Source organism: Crocuta crocuta, unplaced genomic scaffold, assembly GCF_008692635.1.
Source record: "Crocuta crocuta isolate KB4526 unplaced genomic scaffold, BGI_CrCroc_1.0 scaffold516, whole genome shotgun sequence".
Classification (NCBI taxonomy): Eukaryota; Metazoa; Chordata; class Mammalia; order Carnivora; family Hyaenidae; genus Crocuta; species Crocuta crocuta.
In genome coordinates this window covers 2486048-2494144 of record NW_027529538.1, presented here as the reverse complement: position 1 = coordinate 2494144, position 8097 = coordinate 2486048, and positions in this window count along the sequence as shown.

Sequence of the window (8097 nt, the reverse complement as noted above, 5' to 3'; positions counted from 1 at the left end):
CTGGGTGGCTCAGTTGGGTAAGCATCTGACTCTTGGTTTTAACTCAGGACCTGGTCTCACAGTTTCGTGAGTTTAAGCCCCACATCAACCTCTGTGCTGACAGTGCAGAGCCTGGTTGGGATTCTTTGTCTTTCCCTCTCTCTGCCCCTCCCCCATTCACGCTTTCTCTGTCTTGCTGGGGATAAAAAAAACTTAAAAGAAATTTGTTTTAATTGAAACAATTAGGCTTTTCGATTGATATGCATCACACAAGTATATAACTAGCACATCACAACCATGATTTCATGGATATTTTACTGAAGATGAGGTTAAAGAAGGTATTTAAAGAACAGAGTTATTTAATTAATTATGTCTTGGACTTCAGGTACATAGAAGTGGATTCACCACCAGGCTTAGATCATAACCCCATCCTCAGCACTGGCTATTGGTTAGTAAACCTCCTGGGAACTTATCTGCAATCTGAAACTGGCCCCCACAAGCATAGGGGGTCAGGGAAAGACCAAACAAAGTGGCAGGCCATTCCAGGCCGGGAGGTGGCAGCTTTAATAAGTAAAAGGGACTCACGTAAGAGGCTTGTCTTGGGCAGCAGCAATATGAGTGGACACTCACACACACCTGGCGGACAAATCGTACAAGTTTATTTATTTATTTATTTTTAAGTGATTCTTTTTTTTAAATGTTTTTTTTTTTTTTTATTTCTAGGAGAGAAAGAGAGAGAGACAGTGTGAGCAGGAGAGGATCAGAGAGAGAGGGAAACACAGAATCCGAAACAGGCTCCAGGCTCCGAGCTGGCAGTCAGCACAGAGCCCGACGCGGGGCTCGAACCCACGTACCACGAGATCATGACCTAAGCGAAAGTCGGACCTTAACCGACTAAGCCACACAGGCGCCCCTAAATCGTACAAGTTTATATAGAGGCCTTAACTAGGTCCAGTCACATATACTGTGCAGGTGTTCTCAACAGCACATACTCTCTGAAGGCTGTGTCCTCCGAGTGGGAAAACAAGCGGAACCCACATTTCAAGGACAGGGGAGGGGATGAGGGGTCTCCGAGTGCCCAGGTCCAACTCATGGATTGATGGGTGGTCTCATCCCCTCGATGACCTCCCCAACCCCCCACCCATTCTAGTGACCAGCCCTTATAATTCATGTGCGCTGCTCTTCTGCAATGGCGCTGAGCCGTCAGCTAGGTTTCACTAGCATAGAGATGGCTCCTTTTGTCGCCTACTTGGCTGCATTAGAGAGAGATACCACAGCAACAACACAGGCCCACATAAGGGAAAACACAGATTAAGACAATGGTTCCCAAAATCAGTGACAACTTTTTCAGCTAAGAGCCCCAGGATTCGAACCACTGATTTATCAAGTCTCCTAAGCTTAGTGTTCACTTGAGTCCCCATGTGGTTTAATGAAGCTGATACAGTAGCAGACTCATCAGGGGAACTTTCTTTCTGGATAATGACACCAGTGCCTCCTTATAATAATGTCTAAGGCCATTCTGTTTTGGAGGACGGCTTTCTCATCAGAGACATTTCACTGTTCAGGAAGGACAGGCTCTGTTGAGTCTTTCCAGCTAAACTTAATAAGGACTTTGATATGAACTATGATATTTTCCAAGCCAGTGGAGGGAACAAAGATGCGGTCAAATGATCATGCCAGTGAAAGACAGAATATGCCCATCAGCCCTTGAGGAGAGGGAGGTTGGCAGATTTGGAAACATGACCCGGCTGCACATACTAGATCCATTGGCCATGGGAGACAGTGCTGTCAGGCATGAGGAGATGTGCTGGGGACGAGACGCCCACTTCCTCCCTTCTCTTGATGGTGGGTATTATGTTTCAGGCACAGTGCATTGTTAACGGGTCTGGCTTGTTTCAGGACAACGGGATCCCAATGGAGATTGGGATCTCCCAATCTCCCCCCACCCCCCGCGCCACCCAGGCGTGCAAACTAACTCACCCATCCCCATGGGACATCCCATTGTAACTTTCAGTAGATGACTCCTTTCCAGGTGTGCTGGGCTGGGTGTTCTCAGCAGCAGAGTGGCTCAATCTCAGGGAGAGTCAGGCAATGGCTGTTGGACTTCCATGCCTCTGAGGTGTTGGATGCCTTTCTAGTGTTAAGATGCCTCGGCAGAGGTCTCTAGCCTAGCTTGTGGGACAATAGGCTTTCCTGGTTGGTCATTTAAATGTATTTCAGCCTGGGACAATACCTTAGTCCACTTGGCCAAGGTGGCTTTACCTGTTAACAGTTTCGTTTGCTACTCTAATAGTCCATTTGTTCTTTCTACCTACTCCGCTGTTTGTGGGCTAGAGGGGAGATAGAATCTCCATTGAACGTCATGTTTTATTGCCCAGTCTGCCCATCATGACCCTTAACATGTGCTTCCTGACCACTATCTATTCGATGGGGCTATTTTTACAGGGTAGTCGGTTTCTCTAGTCTCCTGACAGTGGCAGCTTGGTTTGCACGGCAACAGAAAAAGTTGGACGTAGGCCAGATGTAGTTCTCCCTACATACCAAGGCATATTAGACCCCTCATTCAGAGAAAAGGACCACCATAATCAATTTGCCAATCATCCCCTGGCTGGGAACTCCGGTGAATGGCCCCAGATTCTTTCGGCATTTGCCATGGGCTTTGTTCAGGGCACACAGAACATGCCTTTCCTGCATTAACCAAGTCACTATACTTTAAAAGCAACCTAGCATCTTTGGCAATATGCCGTTTTATCTGGTCATTGTGGTGGCCACTCTTTTCTCTGCACCCAATCTGCTGCATCTACTAAGGCTCTGACCCTTGCTAGGTCATCAGCTTCCTAATTGTCACGAATGTCAGTGCCTCATGAGCTGAGACATGAAAAACAGTGAGGGCTGCCTTAGGCTCCTACAGATGTACCCAAACGTCTTTCCCGGGCTCATGAGTAAACACCAGCCTGAAGTGCTCTGAGCTCAGCCTACTGGCAGCTGCCCTGGCTGCTGCGAGAGAGGCTTTACCCGGAGAAGCACTGTGTATCCTGCCAGGAGCCATTGCTCTGCTGGGGTACATTGGGCTTCTGCCTCCTTCCAGAACTGGAACCCAAATCCTAGGGGCACCCCCCACACTTTGTGGTCTCTGCCGCAGTGCCTGACCCTCCCTTCCGGAGTCACTAACACTCCAAACTCTAACCTGAGAGACGCCCAGAGCTGCAATGTGTTTCATTAGGTTTTGTTGCTATTCTTCTTTCTGTTTGGTTTTGCCTTCGCAAAGGCAGCTCGTTGCTCTGATCCCCAGGCCCATATGTGCCCTTTCTTTGCCAGGTGGCAGAAGGGACGGAGGCGCTGTGCCAGGTGGGGATAAGAGTCCTCTAACACCCCAAATTCCTACAGAAGCGTGCACCTCTTCCACATTCTCAGGGGTTGGATAAGCTTGCGCCTTACCAATGACAGCTTTTGGGACAAGGTGTTTGTCTGTGACTTCACTGCCCATTCTCTGCCTCACAGGCGCTCCAGTAAAGCCTGTGAGGTGTCCTGGGACAGAGGCAAGTCTTTGTATGTTAACATTGTATCAGCAATGTAATGAGCCCATTTCACTGGTGCCCGAAGGAGAACAAAGATAAGTCCTCAGTTCCCATCCCACGATAAATCTGGAGGCCATGCAGGTAGCCTTCAGGGAGCACTCGAAAGGCTCATCAATGTCACTCTCACGTGAAGGCACATTATCTTAGTTCTCAGAAACTGTCAAAGCCTTTTCCATGAATTTCCTTGAAGATGAAGCACTTTTGCAAGAACCCTTTTTGCCAAAGCATCAGAGTAAAACAATTGTCTGCAAACGCAAAAGACTTCAACATGGCCATGGTTAAAGATCTGATGAGGGCAGTTCAGTTGGTTAAGCGTCTGACTTCAGTTCAGGTCGTGATCNATTTAAAAAATAAATAAATAGATAAATAAATATTTTTAAAAATTAAAGATCTGATGAGAGTTCATCTTCATGCAATTGACAAAGAAATTTGCACAGCAGTCTATATTTGTTTGTTTGTTTGTTTGTTTAGCTGTCTGTATTTTTAAAAAGCCTTCCTATCCTTTTTTCTTCAGTCTCTGTGGGCAATGTTTTGGTTATCTCCTGAGGTATTTACATTTTAAAGACATGCTAAGGTTTACAGTTTCTTTTTTTTTTCATTTTTTAATGTTTATTTTTGAGAGAGAAACACAGAGCACGAGCAGGGGAGAGGCAGGGAGAGAGGGAGACACAGAATCTGAAGCAGGCTCCAGGCTCTGAGCTGTCAGCACAGAGCCCCATGCAGGGTTTGAACCCATGAACAGTGAAATCATGACCTGAGTCGAAGTCGGACGCTCAACTGACTGAGCCACACAGGTGCCCCTACAGTTTCAAGGGACAGAGTGAGTTTTCTCCTAGGAGTTTTGGGGGGAAATGCTAATTTAAAATTTTCCTTTGTTTTAGGTGTCAGAAGGCACAAGGAATTCCCTCTGTTTTCCTGTCAATCACCATAGCATCCTCTTCTTCATTCCTTTCATTTCATTTTCTCAGAGATTCCAACCCTCAGTGTCCCCACCCGGCTCTGTCCTAAGAGCCTGGACCTGAATCTAGGACAGCGTGCACTCTCCCAGCTTTGCAGAAGGGCACACTTCTGCATGACGCTTAGGTCATGATCTCATGGTTCATGGGTTCGAGCCCCGCGTCGGGCTCTGTGCTGACAGCCAGCTTGGAGCCTGGAGCCTGTTTCAGATTCTGTGTCTCCCTCTCTCTCTCTGACCGTCCCCTGTTCATGCTGTCTCTCTCTCTCTCAGAAACTTTAAAAGAAGAAGAAGAAGAAGAAGAAGAAGAAGAAGCAGCAGCAGCAGCAGCAAGGGAACTTACATATGAGGCTTGTCCTGGGCACCAGAAAGACAGGTGGATCTCGGCACCACATCTTAAAACTTTAGGTAGAGGCCTTTCCTAGGTTCAGTTGCATTTACCGGGCAGGTGTTCTCAACCCCACATCACCATCTCAAGGGTATGTCCTTGGAGCACCTCTGGGAATGGGAAAGGCAAGTGAAACCCACATTCCAAAGACAGGGGTGGGGGTGAGGAGCCTCCGAGTGCCCAGGTCCTGCTCACAGGTCAACTAACGGTCATGTCTTTCCCGTGACCTTCCCCAACACTGGTTTACTTATATATGGTCCACTCTAGTCAGTTTGGGGGAGGATTTTTTGTTTTGTTTTGTTTTTACTGGTTTTGGGTTTTGTTTTTGCAATTCAACAGTTTTTAGTTTTATACACAATCTTGCACAGCCGTCACCAAAATCACTTTGTGAATGTTTTCATTCCCCCCCCACCTTCCTCCACAAAGAGCAACCATCAGCAGACGCTATTCCCTCTTCCCCAACATCCCCAGCCCTAGGCAGCCCCTAACCCACTTTCTCTCTCTGTAGCTGTGCTCATTCTGGACATTCCCTATTAATGGAACCAAACAGTATGTGATCTTTTGTGACTGGCCTCTTCCACTTAACACAATGTTTTCAAGACGCATCCGTGTGGAGACATGTGCTGGTACTTTTTATCACTGAATGGCATTCCATTTGACAGGCATAACCCATTTCGTGTAGCCATTCATCAGTTGATAGTCATTTGAGTTGTTTCCTCCTCTCTTATGAATAGTGCTGCTGTGAACGTCCATGGCCAAGTTTGTGTGTGGACATATGTTCTCTGTACTCTGGGGTGTATACAGAGAAGGGGAGTCGCAGAACCATTTGGTGATTCCTTGTGTCAGCGTTGGAGGGACTGTCATACTCTTCCATGGCAGCTACACTACGTTATATTCCCACAAAGAGAAGGCTGGGGTCCTGATGTCTCCACGTCCTCACCAACACTTGTTGGCCAGGTGGACACAAAATGAATTGTGACAGTCTCCTTGCTGTAAACCTGGAAGGGTGTGGGTAAGGCTGCCTTCCACGCGGAGGGATGGACAGAACAACGTCCCCAGGACAACGGTGTAGTTCCCGCGTCACCTTCACATCTGGACTGACTTCACAGCGGTTTTGTTCAAATGAGGCAGTTGAGGCGACGCGTTTAGAGTGTTCTTCAAAAATCTTCAATAGTTTGTGCTAGCGACATCCTCAGAAGCTGGTTTTATTCCAACCTGTGAGTCATCCACACCATTAAGCCACCAAAATTAAGGCACAGAATGCTCAAATGTTTATTTCCACCCCAACTCCAATGTGGAGTTGTGAAATCAGCTGAATGTGTGATTAAAACTAAGAGAGAGGCTCCTGGGTGGCTCAGTCGGTTAAGCGTCCGACTCTTGGTGTTGGCTCAGGTCATGATCTCTGAGTCTGTGAGCTCAAGCTCCGCACTGGGCTCTATGCTATCAGCCTGGGATTCTCTTTCTCTTTCTCTCTCTGCCCCTCACCACAGAGGAAAAGGTAACTATATGAAGCGATGGATGTGTTCATTAACTTGATTGCAGCAACTATTTCCCAATGTACATGTGTATCAAGTCATCACATTGTACACTTACAATATGTACAGTTTTATTCACCAATTATACCTCAGTAAAGCTGGAAACAGAAAGAAAAGCAAAACTTTCTTTGGGCATTCCAGATGTGAATTACACATGGTCCAGAGTAGAAGCTTCTCGGAAAACAGATGAGAGGTTGCCTGGGGTGTGGGGACAGGGTGAGGCCTGGATTACCAAGGGCACAAGGAAAATTCTGGAGTTATTAGATTGAGATGATATAGTTCCCCAGCCTTATGTTAAAACTCATCGAATTGCACATTTAAATATGTACAGTTCATACTACATCACTTAGACCTCAATAAATGTATACGGTTTCAGAGGGGGAAAAAACAGACTTAAAAAATCTCACAGATCTCTTTTCAAACAAGATGGGCCATCTGTCCTTGAGGTATTTCCCCGATCTTGACTTGCTGTCAACAGCCTGCTGGAAATGGGTGATATGTGAGGACAACCCAAAGGACCGCACTAACCATCTGCTTGCTCGTGTCCTGATCAGCAATTTAAAACATTTGGAACACATAAGCCTAGTGCCTCATCAAAGTGCCCCCAGTTAGTCATAATGTCTCACAAAGTTCTCAATTATGTTTTAGTCAAGATTTGATATAAGAAGTGGCAATGTAAAATACACGCGAATATTCTTTTTTGAAAAAACAAAACAAAACAAGAAACAAAGGAAGGAAGAAGGGAATCTGTGGTAGACAGAATAATGGTCCCCAAAGACATCCACATCCTAAACCCTAGAACCAGTGAATACAGCAAGCATCTGACTTAGCAAGAGGAAATAAGGTTGCCAAGTGGCATTAAGATTGTTAATCAGCTGACTGTAAAACAGGGAGATGATTTGGATTATCCAGTAATCCACTTACTACGGGGTTAACCCAGTGTAATCCCAAGAGCCCTTAAAAGCCAAGGCGGGGGACAGAGGGTGATGTGACAGAATGATGCATTGCTGTTGCCTTTGAAGACAGAAGATGTGACCATGAGCCAAGGAATGTGGGCACCCTCTGAAGCTCGGGGCTCTTCCCTAGAGCTGCCAGAAGGAACAGAGCCAGGCCAACATCTTGAGTTCGGCCCCAGAAGACCCACTTCAGACCTCTGACCTCCAGAACCAGAATATAATAGATCTGTGTTTTCAGCCTTGGGGTAATTTATTACAAAACAACAATAGAAAACTATAAATTCCTCCTGGGGAGGTAAAATAGTACTGGCTTCATTGATTCACGTTCTCTTAACAAATACTGAAAACTTCCCAGGAGCAAAGAATTTTGTTGGGAACAGGGTACCTACACATTGAAGTGAAAGGTGTGCCTGGTGCCCTCGAACGTGTAACAGTCAAAAAGAGCAGATACTGGAGAAAAGGCGGTGAGGGGCGGGGGGGACCCCGCAGTGGGACACAGAGTGAGGGATTTTCAGTCCTCTTTGGCCAAGAATACTGCAAGACCTGTTCGACTCTTCCATCTACAAACTGCCATGTTTTGCGGCCCAGACTTGGGTGAAGGCTTTGTTCTCACTTCTCCGCTCTCTCGGGGAAATGGAAGGTACTTCTCTCACGCGCCTGTTGGGTAAGGCTTCAAACCCTTCCCTCCGGTTGTAAATGTGCGGAG